The sequence below is a fragment of the Pimephales promelas genome, chromosome 23 (assembly GCF_988280905.1).
Source record: "Pimephales promelas chromosome 23, fPimPro1.hap1.1, whole genome shotgun sequence".
In the NCBI taxonomy this organism is placed as follows: Eukaryota; Metazoa; Chordata; class Actinopteri; order Cypriniformes; family Leuciscidae; genus Pimephales; species Pimephales promelas.
This window is the reverse complement of record NC_142791.1, coordinates 15,395,620-15,414,510: the sequence shown is the minus strand read 5'-3', so window position 1 is coordinate 15,414,510 and position 18,891 is coordinate 15,395,620.

The window sequence follows — 18,891 nt, the reverse complement described above, 5'->3', positions numbered from 1 at the left end:
GTAACGTTGGAAGGTAAAAATTTTCTCATCAGAAAATAAAACTTTCTTGCACCTTTCAATGTCCCATGTGTGGTGCTCCCTTGCAAATTTCATATGGGCAAGTTTGTGGCATGCGAGGAGATGTGGCCTTTGAAGACATTTTTTTTTGTACTTTACACCCTTCTCACACAGATGGGCTGCAGTCAGAATCAGTAAGGGCCTTAATTTGGGTTGAGTATCGACCTGTGTCTTCACGGACAACCGTCCACAAGGCTCAGTGCAGGTGACATTTATGGGTATAGCACTTGACTTCTTTGTCACATAACTCTCAGGATCTTTTAAGATGTAAAATGACTGTCTTACTGCGTCCAACCTCGGCAGCGATGATGGCGCGTTGCAAAAGGCCTTGCTTGTGCAGCTCAACAATCCTGCCACGTTTAAAGAGAGCCTTTTTACGTTTGCCATCAGGAGATCATGACAGTGTGACTGCCTGAAGGACAATGACATGAAAGCCATATTTTTGTGCAGATTTGACCTTTTTAAGGCTATGGTCTTAAACTTTTGATCAGCTGTTGAACAGCCTGTTTTGGGTTAATTACAGTTTTCAATAAATTGCCTAGTCTATATATATATATATATATATATTTTTTTTTTTTTTTTTTTTTTGTCGCTTGCTCCTGTTTATTTTTTTTGCCATTTTGAAGCAGTATTTATAACCCATTAACAATCCACCAACACAAAATGCTGTTTGTTCAGGAGTGTATAAGGTAATGGGTTAAAGTTAGATTTAGGATTAGCGTTATTGTACCTAGTAATTACCCAGTTATCATAATTATAATTATAATTATAATAACAAGCATATAGTGCATGCAGGGGCAGTAAATAAAGTGCTACCTGTATTTCTTATTTTTCTTCTCCTTCTTAGCTTATTTATATTGTCCTATGCTTTTTATATCAATACTTATTTACATTTAAATTACATGACATTTGCACAATGGATTGAATACACTTCTAAGCTTGTCTTTAATTTTAAAAATGATTAAAGTAAAAAAGTACATATATATATATATATATATATATATATATATATATATATATATATATATATCATTGAGTTTCAAGTTTTTCCAACTATACTTTATATAGTATAGATAAATGGAATGTATACATTTGCACTTCATGTTGCCTTGAATTGTGTCACAGTTCATATTACGTTTAGCTTTAGTATAAATCATATTCTTCCCAAATGCGTTCATGATTTTAGCACACCTCACTTGACGAATGAACAATTTCATCTCCAGGCTTATGAATTTCCAAACATAAAGTTCATACACATAAATACATAAAGGGAAGTGGGAATGGCCTGCTTCCTAAGATGGAGCTATAAAAGGAAATGCTATCAACTGTATTATCAGCTGTGTAATTACATTGGTGGGTAATTCATTTTCAAGGTGACAGTATTCTACTATGTATAATTACAATTAGGGCCAAGTTCCAGGCAGAGCGAAAGTACCTGATTAGCAGTATATCAAAAAAGCTTGAATTACAGAAGCATCAAGCATCTTGGTTTAATAAGAATGCTGGAATAAACTTTCTAAAGTATAAAGTCAGTGTTCATCCTCAAACATCATGTTTGGTTTTGGGTTTGTATCATGATTATGGTTTCATATGTTTAATTTTAAAATGGTTCCTGGTTTTGTCGTGTGGTTTCTAGGGCTTGGAAAAAAATAATAATAATCTTAACAAAAATTACCCCATTCTAAAAACAAACATTTACATCAATGTAATAAAAAATTACTAAAAATTTTATTTATTTATCTATCTATCTTAAACATAAAATAACCTGATCCTGTTTGATCAAGGTGTGTGACTGTTCACTATTAGAAGAAAAGGTTCTATCAGCGCTACATATTTGGAACCCCTAAAAGGTTCCTCTGGGTTCTATATAGAACCCTGGGGTTCCATACTTGGCCAATAGAACCTTTTACCAAAAAAATGGTTTTATATACAGGTCTGTGGCTCTTAATTTCTTTGGACATAAGATTACAAGTGGTTATATTAATACAGTGTTCTTTTTTAAATATAGAAGTTGTATTAAATCTATATTTCATTAGAGTCGAATCGAGAATCAAATTAGGAATCGAAAATCGAAATTGAATCGAATTGAGAGCTTGCGAATCGAAATCAAATCGAATTTGAATATCTGAATGATACCCAGCCCTAGTGGTTTCCCTGCACTCATGTGATCATGCCATGTGCTTCTCTAGTCTAATGTGTCATGTTCTGGGGTGCGTTTCCCGTACAATGACGTAGCTCGCCGCTTAACTAAAAGAGTATGATGCATCGTTGGAGAAATCAACTAGTCACGCCTGTTTCCCGAAACCCATTGTCGCAAAGTATCGTTCAACCACATTGGTTTCGCACGTGGTGGAATAATAACAACTTTTAATGAAACTGTTTGAGATCCAATTAACGCTAGATTTGTTTTATATAAATTAATTGATCTCATTTGTTTTGCTTTATTACCAGACTCAATATTTGACTCGTTCTTACATAGTAGAGCACGTTCGCACATGCAGTCTTCAAACACGTTACTTCAAAACTTTTGAAAAACTAAAAGACGTAAATTCCATTTGTATGTATTCTAAATAAAAGACTACGGTTGTACTGAATGTCAGCTTGCTGATTTTGCGCAAAATAATGATTTATTACCTCCAAATGTCATGCGATATAGAAATGATGCTTCTAACCACAGGTCGAGAGCTGTCGTTCAAACCACACAACTTTGCGATGCTGTTTGCAAATGTTCGAAACACTGACTCGTTGAACTATGCTGATAACGACGGAACTTGCGACCATAGTTGGCTAACGATGCTTTCGGGAAACTAACGATGCTTTCCCGTACAACGACGTAGTTCACAGCTATACTACCATAGTACGATGCATCATTGGAAAAATCAACTATCTAGTCACGACTGTTTCCCGAAACTCACTGTTGCAATGTATCATTCAAACACGTTGGTTTCGCGCGTGGTGGAGTAATAACTACTTTTAATGAAACTGTTTGAGATCCAATTAATGCTAGATTTGTTTTATATAAATTACAGACGTTCTGATAATCTGAGGACTATTTCTAATTGTTCTCAGTTGTTTTGCTTTATTACCAGACTCAATATTTGGCTCGTTCTTACATAGTAGAGCACGTTCGCATATGCGCACTCTTCAAACACGGTACTTCAAATCTTTTGAAAAACTAAAAGACGTAAATCACATTTGTTAAGCGTTTTTCGGTGGTGATAATCTATTAGCTACTAAAACTTCTTTGTCGTTGTGGAGAGCGCAGTGCATGGATCCTTAGCAACGACAGATGCCTCGGGAAAATCGGACCGAATTTTAATATAAATAATAAATGGTAAGCTAATGTGCATTAATGTAAATGTCAAGTAATTTATTTTTGACTCATTCTTTTTATAAAAACAATTTAAAGGCTGAAATATGGGAGGTTTATCTTTTTATAAACCTTTTTTGTGAAAAATTATTTAAAGGCTGAAACATATTTATTATATGTGCCTAGGGGTGGGCCGGGGATGGCAGGGGTTGGTGGCAATTTAAGGATCTGGATATTTTCCACGTGGCTTCGATTACCTCTCTTTTTTTTGACCATATGTGTGTTTGCATCCTTGTACAAAAAAAAAGGTGTGCACACAGCCAAGTGAAATGGGGTCTTCCTGGTCTTGCGCACCCAACGCGTCATTTTTGCCGCACGCATCTTTGCGCTCGTCAAGTATTCGGACACGTCGAGTATAAACAAGGCTTTACTCCATGTCAACGTGCGCTCTGATCGGTAAAGGTGCACAGACCTCATCGGAATCATCTCCAGCAGTAGCAGCCTCCGATTGCACCACTAACTCCACCTCTGTTTCCCTCCTCAGCTGATATTATTTCAGAAACTTTACTTTTCTAGTTTTTCAATAACGACGCATAAACAATATTATCTCAAAAATACAAACATGTTCATACATGTTGATCATATATTACGGTTGCCCTGTTTGTGCTAAATATAGTGTAATTTCACCTGTGCCCTTAATATGTTTATAAGCAGCTGAAAAAAAGCACAGATGTCAGGGCATGTCAGAACATCTCAAGGACCCCCAAATACACCTTGGTCCCCAGGGGGTTAAACATTGTATATGATAAAAAATGTTTGTAGTTGAGTTGTTGAGTTATAATGACGGTGTTCAAATACATAACATTAGATTAACATTTGCCAGCTTATAGTATCGATTCAGTACGCTAGCATTTATTTGATACATTATGTTTGTTTGTTTTTTTATTAATTGAGCAGCAGAAAAATATTCTTTATATTAGTCGTCCAATTCTAATATTGGAATTCCGAATTCACATAAGGTCTAATCCCGTGTGAATAGGGCTTAAGGGACAGTTTGGGAATAAAGGAATAAAACACACACACACACACACACACACACACACACATATATATATATATATATATGTTTTATGTGACTCATATGCAAGTCATCTCAGAATGGGAGGTCTATAAAGAGTGGTGGTTTGCCACAGAAATCCTATAATTTGTTATCACTGATATTTAGTGATTTTATCCCTTGAGGCAGGTTTCTTTTTTTCTTGCGGTCATTAAAAAGGCCTTTTTGTGTTATTGCATGATCAGTTTCCCACTCTTCATGCAACAGGCATGTTCTCCAAACCACATAGATCTTCAGTTCTTACTTTTGCAAAGCCAAACCCAAGACTCGCCATTTTCAAGTGGCAATTAAAGTAAAGTGTGACACAACAAGTCTCTTTTGACAGGACATTGAAAGAATTTCATTAATTCTTGACCTGACTTGCATTGTTCAATCAGGGTGAGTTTATTTCAAGGAAACACAAACTAGTTTTAATTAACCAAATCGATTACAAACATAATTTAGACAGAAACTGTTCTGACAGATTAGAGGCAAATCTATATGAGTTCATTGTTCAAAAATAATCCAAAATGCTTTTGCTTAACATCAAAAACTCAAGAGAGTTTTTTCACGTTTTCAGACAATCTTTTAGGCTTAAAATTGTTTATCATCATATGTAATTATATACTGTCGTTTGCAGTGTTGGGGAGTAGTTAACTACAAGTAGCGACGCTACTAACTTAACTACATTTTTCAGTAGCTTGGCTGTAGCTCAGTTGCTTTTTAAACAGTGTAGCTTTTCCAGTAGCTAACTACTTTTTGCAGCAAGTAGCGGTGTAGCGCGAGCAAAAGCTACATTGCGTTTGTCGAGCATGCGCGAATCAGCCCGATGCAAGGATTTTCTTCATCTTGTTAGATTACAAACTCATTTTTTGCCATTACCGCCACCTGTTGTTTAATCACGCGTCTTGCGGCTAACGGTTCACTGACGTAAAGAAGTGGATTGACAGTGACACACCCATATTATGATTATGATGGAGCCAAAGGTGACGGCAGATTTGGATGATGGAGAAACCACTAAAGTTAATTACCCATGGCCTTATTTGTCCAAGTTCAATCGGTATTTTTGAGAAAATGTTCTACATGCAATTTATGTTGAATGTATATTTTGTTCTTGCAATGTTGTAGGCTATTTGTTGCAATTTTGCACTTTTGACAAACAGTCTGCGATATTTGAGTGTTGTGTGTAATAAAACAATACTCTATGAAATCATAATTGTATTGCATTGTTTTAAACACTAAATATTTTAATTAAAACATTCATCAGACACTTATTCAGTTATTTATAATATATAATTTATAGCATGTTATAATAATAATATGTAATATAATATTTATAATATGTTGTTCAAAAAGCAAAAGTAGTTTCCACGTAGCTAGCTACTTTTTGATAGTAACTTGTAGTGTAGCTAGCTACTTTTCCAAAAGGGTAACTTGACTGTAGTTTAACTACTTTAACGTACGAGTAGCTTGTAGCTTGTCAAACTACAGTTTCAGAGTAGCTTCCCCAACGCTGATCGTTTGTACTTGAAACCTTGACAAAAACCTATTTGGTTTTATTCTGTGTAACATGAATTTGACTATGAGAAAATGTGAGAATTTAAATAATGAAATTAACAACTTTTATATTTCATATACTTTTATAAATGTATTTTGTGGAGTAATAATTAAGTTTACTTTATGTATTTTAATGTTTTAACCTTAACTAAGTCACAATTTCAATTCTAATATCTCTAAGGCTGTCTTGTAGAATGTTTTAGAAACGATTTATAAAACAGCCCATCCATTACACATTTCGGAGGCTAGGATAAGCAATCCATCCCATATATCGTCCTTAGGCAAAGAACGAACACCTTCAATTTGTAGAGTGCTATGATTTTTCTTCCTACCTTGAAGCTTGGTGATACCTTCTAAAAGTGTCTGTGATGTAATGCATCAATCAGAATTATTATTTTATCTACGCTTGCACGGAACATTAACACACATAAATATGCGGTGTTTAGTTAGACATGTCAAAGGAGTGGCTTTGATGCAGTGAGACGACTTTAATATGCACGTACTCCTTGAAAGTTACCTTGGATGAGGCGCTAAAATTCTTCCCACGAACACAAATCTCTTGACTTTGGGTCTCCACAAACATCGCCTTTGTACGCTCTGCCTTCCATTTATCTAGAGACAAGACAACAAAAAGCTCCTCCTGTCTTCAAACTTTCATCTGCAGAACTTCAAAGAGGCTCACACCCGAGACGCGGTAGAGGTAGACTGATCATCAAAGTGTACGCAGTAGTGTGTGTACTTGGTTATCTGATCTGAAGAATGGTTGTTACTGCCATGAGAACCTGTCATCGATAGAAGCAGAGAGGCCTCATTGGTTTTTGATTATTGATTATATACCTCAGACAACCTGAACTGCATTCATTGCACTACATTTGTTCATATTAAGTTGGTACTTGGTAAATTATTCACCTCATTCTTTTTGTCTTTTAAAGTATCCCGTAACTATTTAGATGTGAGACACTGCAAATAATCCAATTACAGTATGCGATAGAGAACGACCAAATTCAGGCTGATTCAAAGTGAATCTGGCTTCACTAGTACATTTTTGTTTTATTAATTATTAATCACTTCTCTGATAACGTGTGATAATTTACCCTGAACAAGGTTGGGAACATACCCAGCTATTATAGGTCATGTGTTTCTTGAGCAATAATAGCTTTCAAAAATAAACCTATAATGAGAAATATTAATTTGATGAAAAAATGTCATTTAGCCCTAATATGGAAGCTGTAATTAAAAAAAAAATCGTAACGATCTGCTGAATAGCACTCATGACTCATCGCTCACACATGCTTGGACCTATAATATCAGTAACAATATAAAAGGGGCTTTCCTGCAACCGTCAGATATTTCTGGTTGAGAGCACCGCTTGTGACCTTTGTAACAGCACAGACAGCTGCGTTGAGGTTTTTTACTCCATACGTTGAGATCATTAATCAAGTGCTGAATGATGCTCTATAGTATGAACATGAAATGATGCATATCACATTAAATGTCATTTAAATTCATGTTTTTCTGCTGACATGCTCTTAGGCACAGGTCATTAATCCAGTGACTATTGCAGGTCATTAGTTATCAGACCGCAAACTTAACAAGGTGTTCTTTTTTTTCGTAAATCACAGGTTTCTCAGCTTACAGTCTCATTCATATTACCATCAGCCATATGGCTTCAGGTGTTGCCTAGTGTAGAAAAACATACACATGCAATTTCTTCTTACCGAGGTAATATCTGTGTGCTTTGCTTAAGGGGAGAATTATGGAAAATGTTTGCTATACAGTCTTGTTTAATATTACATAAATTACCTACAATATTGATGTCACTTGAGGTGATTTAAAATGTTTTTCAGTCTGACATACTGTATGTATGAGATTTGGTATAACTTAAAAATAAACGAGTATTAAAGGTGCCATCTGGAACTAAAAATCAAAAAATATTCCATATTCCATAACAGATGGGGGCAGTATACCTCCAGAAAATGTGTTGTGCCGCTGCCGCACGCACTCACGTCTTCAAACAACACAAACGAGCACTGTTTTGCTCTCTTTCTCCGCATATTATTCAAATCATTTGACACGATAGTAAAAGGTCGGAAGACCGCAGTTTCACGTGGAGCATTTGGAGATTTTTAGAGATCAGAGACTCAATGAACAACATCTCAACACTAAATGATGAAGACCAGCGCAGTCTCATCCCAAGACGTCACGTCTTGGGACATCTTTTGACCATACGCCAACACTTTTTTAGGGTACCATTAAATGTTAGTTAGGTGACGTTATTGGATCCTAACCCTACCCCAGACCTAAACCTACCCCGTCACCTAACCAACATTAGAGGTAAAGCGTCAGTTGTCTGATGGTCCGGGATCGTCATGTAACCGACGTTTAAGGGTGCCCTAAAAAGGTGGATGTTGACGTATGGTCAAAAGACGTCAGTTATATGACAGATGGACACACCGACCGCATTACTGCAGAAGCTGCACCGATCCATCTGTCAATCTCCTGTTCCATCCTTCCCTCTCTCGTGAATAAACCCTAAGATACTTAAACTCCTCCACTTGGATCTCTCCACCAACCTGAAGTAGAAAATAAATAAAATAAAAAAAATATGTAAATGTAGTCAAAGCACGAATTCTTAAATATTCAAAATAAATTTACATATTCTAGTTCAGTTCAGTTCAGTTCAGTCAACTTTATTAATCCCACAAGGGGCAATTCATTTAGAGCAGCATGAATGAATACATAGAACAATCAGACACAATATTCACAACATACTGTCAGTCAGTTATGTGCACATTTAAAAAACCTCAAAAACCCTACCTAGAGTTTAATAGTTTAATCGCACAAGGAATGAAAGATTTGGAGTAGCGGTTCGTCTTACATACGGGAAGCGCATAACGACGCCCTGAGGGCAACAGAGAAAATTCGCCTGCCACAGCGTGTCCCGGAGCGGCCAGGATACTCGCTGCCTTCCGAACTATTTGTTGGTTACAGAAAACAGTGAGGTCTCTCTGTTTCACACCAATGATTTTAGAGCAGATATTCACAATATAGTTCAGGCTATTTCTGTCTTTGACTGTCAGGTTGTGAAACCAACAAATAAAAGAAAAACTTAAGAGACTCTCAATAAAAGACTGGTAAAATCTACACAGGATGACTGGCGAGACAGAAAAGGATTTTAGTTTGCGGAGAAGATAAATTCTCTGTTGCCCTCGCTTCACAATGGCAGCACTGTTTATATCAAACTTAAGATGGTCATCAAAAACAGTGCCCAAGTATTTATATGATGAAACAATTTCCACCTTATCGTTATAAATAATGCTCTCCGAAGCAGTAGCTCTCTTCCGCCTAAAGTCAATAATTAATTCTTTGGTTTTTGATACATTCAAATTAAGAAAATGGTTATCACACCATGAGATAAAATCAGTCAGAGCATTCGCGTGGTCAGATACTGGACCTTGGAGGAGTGACAACAACGCAGTGTCATCGGAAAACTTGACCAAATAGCTACTCTCCTGGGCACATCTGCATTCATTTGTGTACATGATAAAAAGAAGGGGTGAAAGAACACACCCTTGAGGTGATCCTGTAGAGAGCAATAAGGATTCTGAGAAATGCCCATTTACAAAGACCCTCTGCTCTCTAACAGTTAGGAAGTCTAAAGTCCATAAAACAAGTTGATGAGGCAAATTAAAATCAAACAGGAGCTTGTCTATTAGAATATGCGGTTGCATTGTATTAAAAGCTGAGGAAAAATCTGCAAACAGAAGCCTGGCATGGGATTTTGGTTTCTCTAAATGCTTGTATACATTATTCAAAATAAAAAGCTTTGCGTCCTCTACTCCCCTCCCCGCTCGATATGCAAATTGCAGGGGGTCAAGTTTTTCCTCTACAGCTGATAGTACCCGGTTTTTAATGATTTTCTCAAATACCTTCATAATTAGTGATGTTAGAGCAACAGGCCTGAAATCATTTAACTGCATAGGTTTGCTAATCTTTGGAACTGGGATCACTTTGGATGATTTCCAGAGAGAGGGGACTACACTACTGTCCAGTGACATCTGAAAGATGTGCTGGAGGACGCTACTCAGCTGATCGGCACAATAGCGTAGTGTCCGCCCACAGACAAGATCAGGTCCAGGGGCCTTCCTGATATTGACCCTATTCAGATGGTCCCTGACACACTCCTGACTGATGGTAGCCTCATTTTGAGAAAATAGAGACTGTCTCAAACAATAAATATTTTCAGAAAAGTCATGTTTTTCAAAACGGGAATAAAAAATATTAAAAGCATTTGGGAGATCAGCATCATTTATTCCACTAATTGTTACAGGTTTCCTACTGTCTCCGCTTCCCTGAGTAACTGAGGACATTGCTTTGATTCCCCTCCAAGCTGCACGAAGATCCCCACTGCTATACTTGTGTTCCACCTTATCCTTATACTTAATTTTAGCTTTCCTTATCCCATTCCTCACTTCTCTATTTATTTCTTTCTTTTCCTGACTACTCCCTGTATAAAAAATGTGTTTCTATGATATGTTATAAAGTTTGCATGTTAGATTATTCTGTATTTTATATGTTTTATTTTGATTGAAGAACAAATACTTGCATGGAGTGCCACAAGTACCTATATTAGGTCCAATTGTTTTTATAGTCTCTGAATATCAGAAAACCTGCTGGTGGTGTTTGATCGAGGCCTGCCTTGTGCCTAGATCACAGATTCTGTATCCTGTACTATGCTTGGAATGGCCCTCTGTACTTCTTTAGCTTGATGATCAGCTTAGTCTCAGTCAAGAGGCTGCTCACGGTTCATTAACTAACAATTTAATGCATACTGCATACAATAAGTCAAGTTAATCAAAATCACCAGTCATAATCTGATTACTACTGTACGCAAGTTTGGGTTTAGAAAGTAATGCATTGCTATAACAAGTGCTTCAGAGGAGTTTGAGAGGCTTGTAGCATCAGATTATTGTATGAATATGTTGACGTGGCTGTCCATCTCAATGCTATCACTATTGAATCCCTAATGTATTTTTGGTCCCTTGTTGAATTCATGACTCAGATGTTATACCTGACATTTGTGATGTAATGGTTACGTGGATTCAAAAGCAAGTAAAAAGATGTTTATTATAGACAAGTCAGTTAAAATATAATGAGTGGTCAGGTTGTGTAAGTATCCGGGAACAACCGCTTTTGGCAGGACAGGCACAACGATGAACAACCCGGTCTCCCGTGGTGGTAAAGGGATGAAGGAATTCAAACAGGATCTCCGAACAGACTCGGGAACTAGAAGATAATTCCTCCATTGAAGAAGGCAGAGTGAACCGAACTGGAACACAGAATCCAAAGTGCAACACAAAGTGAAAGTTCAAAGTGAATTTGAAGACAGGCAGGAGACCAGAAATACACTGGGAAACATCCAAAACGATCTGACAAACACAAGACGAAAACCGAGTACAAATGGGTATCACTGATCAGCGACCACTCCCACCTGCACACACAACAAGGCAAGCCAATGAGTCAGCGAATTCATGAACCGTGACAGTAATGAGTTCAATATTATGTTTGAAACATCTTGCAATAGCTGGGACTGCTGGGCTACTATATTACCTGACCTTCTACAGAGGGAAGGAATATGGGACAGGTCAAAAGTGCACTTTGATACAGTGAATATGAATTATGCTTCATGTAGGTCAGAGTAATTATGGCTATATTGCCATTTCACATTAGCTTAAAGGGTGGGAAAGGGGGCCGTGTCCTTGGACAGACATATTGGTATTGCATACTGCACAGGACTCTAACCTTAATTTTCTTGACTTATTTATAGTAAAAACCTAAGCACTCCAATGTAATACTAAGTAGGTGGTAGGTTTAGAAGATGCTTATTCAGAGTGACTTACCATACCTCTATTACAAGACAATGACCCTTGAACAGCCTGGGGTTTAAGTGGTTAGATCTAGGCCACAAAAATGGGCTACATATTTGACATTGACTGCGAAAACATAAGGGCTCTATCCACCTTAGTTTGCAATGCAGACTCTAGAGGCAAAGTGCAGAAAATGGTTAAACTATTAGTGTAAATAAAGCAGCATAACAGACTGTTAATAACTGGAAGTGAATGACACGAATTCTCGTTACTGCTGGGAGCAGAGCTATCGAAAAAAAAGGTGTACATTTGAAGAGCTGGAGGTGCGGCGAACCTCAGAGGCAAACAGATCCACTTCTGCTCTGCCATATTCACTCCACTACTTGTGGATGGAGTTGCTATTCCAACGTGATCTCATGAGAATACGTATGTATTTGTACGTAAAGTGTCGTTGTATCATACGTATTTATAATTACGTTTTATATGCGCAGAAACGTATAATACTGACGTATTTACAGTACTAAAACGTAAAATATTTACGTATTGACAGCATAAAAACGTAATTTATTTACGTATGAACAAATCCACCGACGTACACATTGTACATATCACAATTTATGCATATTAATATCAAAGCATTATGTTTTGACTCTATTGCATTCCACTGTCTTATTAATGAAGTTTTCAGTCGCATTTATTGATATAATACTCATAAATATTAACATTTTGCTCGTTTCGCCTGCATGGTGTTAAACAATACACTATAAAACCTTAAAAATACATTCTTTAATGTTACTCGTTCAACCATTTTGTAATAGTTTATAAACCTTGAGACACATAAAGAGTTTTCTCCTATAAAACACAACAAAAATTCACAAAAGACATCAATTTTACTAGTTTGATGTAATCCAAATCTTTAGAATCCATAGTTGTTTGCAAGAAACAACTCCTAATTCAGCCTCTTATCCAGTCGTGATCTCTCCATTCTCAGCAGCGACCGTATGTCAAACCCCGCGCTGGTGATGAATTCAAATTCAAAAATTGCGCTTGGGCCCTTGAGAAGCGATACGTCATCTTTTACGGCAGTGATGTCAAACGTTCATTGGCTCTTCCCTGCTTCGTCACAGTTTGCGACATGAAGGACTGTGACGGTTGGTTAGTTTAGTTCATTTGAAATGGAGAAGCGCGAACCGAAGCCGGATTAACATTTTCATTAGTAATTTAATTTCTGCTCTGTACTTCATACAAAACTATTACAATACTGCCAGAGAGAAGGCTGCGACTGCAACACTTCATCGTGTGAACGGCTTTTGGTATCGGTTTTGACATTTTCGCAATAAATAAATTATTGTGATCATACAATGTCTGTTAGTTATGTTTTTCTTCTTAATTGTATTTTGTTACGCAGTTTTAAGGAATTGTTATGGGTAGGTTTAGGGATAGGAGTAGGATTGGTGGCTCAAAATATATTTTAATGCTATATTGTTAATAAAACTGCCCTTTTCCAACACCTGTCCGATACTTTTTATCCTTTTTTTATATTAAGTATAAAATGGGTAATATGTTTAGGTTTGGGATTAGGGTTACGGGATCTTACATTTATATATAAAATGGTAAAAAGGGAAATTATACAGATATCTTTATGATATAGAATATACGTAAATAGTTTACGTTTTGTAGCTGTAAAAACGTAATAATGTTACGTTTAAATGTTGCAGATACGTCTATATTATACGTTTCAGCATCTATCCAAACGTACTAAAAAGTATGTTTTCTATCTTTGCAAAAACGTAAAATACCTACGTATTAACAATGAGACCACGCTGGCTATTTCCTTGTCCTCAGCAGAACCCTTGTCCCCTAGCAGAACTAGCTGTATTATAGGAAGGATTTTGGAATATGTGACAGTTCAGTTTGTAATGGCTTTATAGCAAAAACAGACTTTCAGATCATTCATTGTCATTTTGTAAAAGTAGTATTGACCAAAGTGATTTTAGTGCACCTGACACTTTAATTACAGCTTCCCAACCCGTAATTCAAACTTCCCAGGAGGTCTTGAACGCACCATGTGCTATCAAGATACAATTTTATGATGTGATAGGATGTCCATTCCAATACTGTCTAACTGCAAACTCAAAGTATGTACTTTCCCATCACCACCAGCATCATTTCAGTGCATAGTATGGGTATCTGAAGCAACCAAACACACTACAGCTGTGTTTGAAATTGCCTTATAGCCCCTCATTCTGTGGATGCCGTATAGTCCAAAAATGAGTGAGCAAATTTGGACACTGATGTAAATAGTGTGAAACTAAAGGGGGTACAGAACTGTTGCAGAAACAATTTTATTCAACAAGATTATTGGTATTCTCTAGTTGTTGAGTGCACTGGACATGGGATTGAATGAATGTGCTAGATCTCGATTATTGTTGCACTATATTAGGCATATGGAGCGATTTTGGACACTGCTTTACTCACAGAAAATAAGTAATAACGAAAATCATCAACAACAGGCAGAGGTGTAAAAAGTCCCTAGAAATTATACTTATTTATGAAAGTATGGCTATTTACTAAATTAAAAAAAGTCGAAGTACCCTAGCAAAAATAAGAATGTGAGAGGAGGTTTTATTTTGTTAACGCAATTTTCGTTACGCAAACTTTGTGTAAACTGTTCTGTCAGACAGAACCAGAAAAGTTTTGTTGAGAAAAAAAAAAAAAAAAACATGATTTGATGCTTCAATTCAAATTGTACTATTCAAGTGAAAATAAATGTGTAAGGATTAGAAGGGCTTTTTTTGGGAAATGTAGTTAACTAAGGAGACCTTTTGCTAAGTTTGCACCTCCCATCCAGACTAAAACGGAAAAAAGAAGTTTTAGTGAAGGTGGGACAAACCGGAGGACTTTAGAAACGATGACGCATAGGCTCACACTCGGCTCTATGATTGGGTGTCATCAGTCGTGACGTGTCCTTCCCTGATTCGTCAGCCATCCATCACATGACCCATCCCCATGAGAAAACATACAAAAACATGTTGTCGGTTCATGTTGTCCATGAAAAGAAATATCTGGTCTTCGACAATTCTAATCTTTGCAGAGGTAGCTAACGTTACTTTCTTCTTCATCAAAACTGAGGAATAGTCAATCCGTTTCCTGTTTACACCGGCACGCGCATGCCCAGTGTTGGTGAATGATCACGTGATCAGCGTTTTCAATCGTTTTAATGTGGACGGAGAACAATTCTAATACGCAGATAAAACGCTGCTGTGGACAGAGATCGTATTCGTTTTAATTCTCAGTTTTTAAACAAAAACGCAGTAGTGTGGACGGGCCTAAAAGGACAAGTATTCTGTTTAAACTGAACTTAAATAAAATAGGAATACCCCCAAATAGTATCTTCTAACAACAGGCAAGGACTTGAGAGGTTTTAAAACTCTAATTTACTTAAATTTTAAATAAAAACATTTAAGTTTTAAATCAAGGGTTTCACGTTATTTTGATGGTTCCTTTAACACTTTATGTTGACTACAAGTAACGTTGCACCTACATGCCGACTAACTCTCATTAGAGTATTTGTAGAGTATTAGTAGACTGGTAGGGTTCGAGTTAGAATAAGCTGGCATGTAGTTGCAAAGTTACTTATAGTCACTATAATGTCTTTTGAGGAGCGTCACAAATAAAGGAGTTAGCAGATATTAAGCAGACAGTCTACTAATTGTCTAATGAGAGTTGACATGTAGTCGCAAAGTTACTTATAGTTAGTAGAATATCTGAAGTGAAGCATCAAAATAAAGTTTTACCAAATCAAGTGTGTACATTTAGCGGTTCAGACCTGAATTTATTGCAAGGGGTTAATAATTAGGTTATTTGGAGCAAACTTTAGCCTGAGTGAGAAATATCGATACTCATGCAAGGACAATAATCAATGTGGCACATTTGAACTACACTTACACAATTTAGTTTCAGATAATAATAAAAAAAAAAACTGATCAATTCACCCACTGTTCTTACAATCACTGGGATCTTGTTGTAGTAACAGCATGAGTCCAGTGAGATCAATGGAGTAAGCCATGCTCATGCACTCCATGTGCCTGTCTCTCTGACTGACATCTGATGAGTTTGGCTGCAGCCTGCTGATCTTTTCTGATGGTATATGGGTCCAATCAATAACCACACAGTCTTGCATTTCAATAATTACGCTGCCCTGCTTGATTGAACCACCAGTGAGCCCTCATTCTGAGGAGTCTAAGGGTCGCTTCACATGATAAAGATATGCTTAAAACTTAGATTTTGTTCCTTTGGGTTTTTTGCGAACAGAAGACGTCATTGTCAAAGTGATCCCCACACAGATCTGCAAAAACAACTAAAAACGCTGTATTCTAGTGCCAAACTAGTAGATGACGGTGAAATACTATAGACTGAACACATGATAGCATATACATGATATCATCTTCTTCAGAGATTTATGTTTTTGTTGTTTACATGGAGACAGTATTCAAGAACTTGCACTTTGAAACCCATTTTCAAAACTTTTCCTTTTCAGGCACCCAGAAATCCCGTTGTTGTATAAATGAATGGGCAACACGTTTAAACGTTGTTTAAACAGCCCCTAACACCATAAGACCAAATATCCCAGCCGTATCCTATATCCTACAGTAGATCTTGTATCCTAAATATTCTAGGAAACAGTTGGCGTCACAGACTGTTGGCTGGTAATTGTATTAATGGTGCTTGCTAAAAGCACATGGATGATACTTCAAATTGCGTGCTTGTTGAGATACGGTGTGCTATTACTTTCTAAGCTAATTGATTTTCTCACAGTAGACGATAAAACAAGCAACAAATGGTTAGACCAGAATATCATAGACTGATTTGGGGCAGTGTGCAAAAAAAACACTCTAGGAACCGGAATACTTAAAAGACACATAGCAACACCCACTTACAACACTGAAACACACATGATGTGTGGGAAGAGTTAGGCCAGAAATATCATTTGTGCAAGTAAGTGAAAGTAGCCATGGTCATTTCCGTGATCGCCAGCATGCATATTTGCATTCAGTTTCCATTATGTGCTGTTGCAAAATGTATTGTAAATATTCATAACCAAACGCAAATACCTGAAATCTGGTCTTGAGCTTATACAAATTGTTCAAATCCCCAACTCACTGTAAGCAATAGTATCAGTGATTTTGCCTTAGCGAGCTTGGCTATTTGTGTAAATGGGACATTTGTGAGCCTCTCTCCTTTTTGGGATGAAGTCTGATTACACCAAAAAACGACCTGCCTCCAGCACAACACACACTCCAACACAAACTCCACATAAATATAAAAAAACAAAACAAAAATGTATCTGATGAAGCTCGTCAGGCTAAATGTGAATCGGACCTCTGCTATTTTTATTGTGATAAATTATACGTTTTCAGATATGCTGAAATAAATAATGGTAAACTATAATGAAATAGCAAGGTAAACTACAACAGACTGTATATGAGACATGAAACAAATACAAAAGACTTGTTCCAGGATAAAAAAAGGTAGGTGCTTTAGGATGTAACTTTTTTTTTACGTACAGTACTACACCTACTGTCTAACGTCACTCATCCCACTGCTATCGTATTGTTTAAAATACACATTTCTAGACACGTTCACTAAAGTAATGTAACTTCTACGATCTCACTGTCACACTGAAATTGTTAAGTCTAGTTCACTAACCATTTTCGTTATCATATTATATATTCACCTAGGTTGACATTACTGATTGTGAAAGATACACGAATAGTTAGAGAAATACCTAATGCAAGATAACACCACAAATGTAACGTTATCATGGTACGAGCATGGAGACTTCTCGTCAAGCGGATAGTAGCCTATTATTGTAACATTGCAGTGGGAGATTACATGAGTTTCCAGAATGTTGTGTGATGCTTTCTCCGGTGTGTTGAAAGTCTCAGTGTGGCCGTGTACCTCGCTCTTGTGTACGAGCACTCTTGTAAAAATTGGTTGCAATCTGAAACATCATCAATAGAGGCCGCTAAAAAATACTTATAGCACCATAAAACCCATTGTGTAATTTAAAGCAAATACTGTGTATCACACGAAATACGTTCTGAGGAAACTATTTTGCAAATCGTAATTACGTTACATGCCAACATATAAGCAGTGCTATTACGTTTGTCCTTAACGTAATACTATTGCAGTGCTATTACGTTTTTCCTGAACATAATACATCCAAGCAGGTTTCTTTACTATTTATGCATAATCGTGGCATTAAAATGTTGACTCTTTTGCATTCAACTGTCATATCAATTAAGTTTTCCTTCGCACTTATTAATATAATAGACCAACGTTACTCATAAATATATAAAAAGCATTTTCTCCAATAAAACACAACATACTGATACATTCACAAAAGACATACATTTTATTAGCTTGATGTAAACCAAATCCTAGAATCCATACGTTGTTTGCAAGAAACAGATGATATGAAACATATGTAAATAGTCAACGTTTTGTAGCTGTAAAAACGTAATAAGGTTACGTTTAAATGTTGCAAATACGTACATATTATACGTTTTAGCCAACGTATAAAAACGTACGTTACATATCTTTGAAAATAACGTATTAAATCTACGTATTAACAATGAGACATATTACGTTAAGGACCAACGTAATAGCACTGCTTATATGTTGGCATGTAACGTAATTGCGATTTGCAAAATAGTTTCCTCAGAACGTATTTCGTGTGATACAGGGTTGAAATATTACCATACGAACATTAACTATTGGCCACTACTGTGAAAGGGTGACTTTTTTGTGAAAAAAAAAAAAAAAAACTTGGATGAAATTAATTGTTTACTCTTGATTTACATACACAGCACGCATGAGTGAAATCCTACAGGATTTACTAGTAACGCTGTCCAAATCCACACACAGCATGTTTCTCAAGATGACCATATGTTGCCTTTCAAATTCACTGCACATTTTATAGAGCTTGACATTTGCTGTAC